The following is a 1,113-nucleotide window of genomic DNA, read 5'->3' on the forward strand; positions in this document are numbered from 1 at the left end:
ACTCCTCTAGTAAACTAGTATTCACATGAAATAAAACAATGATAACAGTGTGACCATCCAAGCAGGGAGTCTAATGCAACACTGTCGTTCGGTTTCATAGGCAAATCAATTTGCTAATCGTCTGCATAACAATAAAATGACTTGTTGACTGGTTGTGCTATCCTACAATAGCCCCTAAAGGCAACATACATAAAGAAACCCTGGGGCACCCCACAACAGAGAGGGGCAGCTGACGAGGAGAATTCACCCATCATTCTCATGGATGAGAAGCTCCTATTTGATAAATAGGAGCTAAAAATAGGCGCCAAACCATTGAAGTGCCAAGCCTCTGATGCCTATGATCAAGGCGAGAGAGGACTGCATGGTCCACTGTATCAAACGCTGCTGTGAGGTCCTAAAGCATTAGACTCGGCGGTTCTGGATCTACAGACAAGGCCTTCATTATGCACTCTCACCATTAGACTCAGATGCAGGTTCTTGATCTTGAAACCAGTATTTTAAGTTTGTATCCAACTACACAGAGTTTTTGTTGCTAAAACGCTTGTACCGTGTATGAAAAATCTTTTCTTTTCAGCAACAATCTTGTGAACGAAATACACTGGCAGATGATGAGACTGAAATCTAAAATCTCTCTGTGCACGCAGCGTGGGTGTAACGCTCGCTTGTCTTGAAGATCTGTTCAGTGGTGACCAGAGTGTCATTGCTTATCGGGGAGGGCGGGTGTTATCCTACAGTGAGATAATTTTAGCCACTATCCTCCTGTTTTCCCCACGACTCCACAGGTCAAGGGGGCCAACCAAGAATAGAGCTGGCCTTCTAATATCCTGTCCAGTCGTTTCCTGTCTGCCACTGTAATGCCACTGCCCCAGAAGACCACTCCATAGAGAATGGCTGATGCCACCACAGAGTCATAGAACGTCCTCAGGAGTGCCCCCATGCCCCACAAAAGACCTGCGTCTCCTCAGCAGATACAGTCTGCTCTGACCTTTTTTGTAGAGTGCTGATGTGTTGTTGATATGTGTACGTAATATTGTAAAAATCAGGAATATCCTTTTGAGAGGTGAGACAGCAGAGCAGGGTCATTCAGCACTAGGTGTGAAGGAAATTGGCAAC

This window comes from Etheostoma spectabile, chromosome 9 (assembly GCF_008692095.1).
Source record: "Etheostoma spectabile isolate EspeVRDwgs_2016 chromosome 9, UIUC_Espe_1.0, whole genome shotgun sequence".
NCBI classification, from domain to species: Eukaryota; Metazoa; Chordata; class Actinopteri; order Perciformes; family Percidae; genus Etheostoma; species Etheostoma spectabile.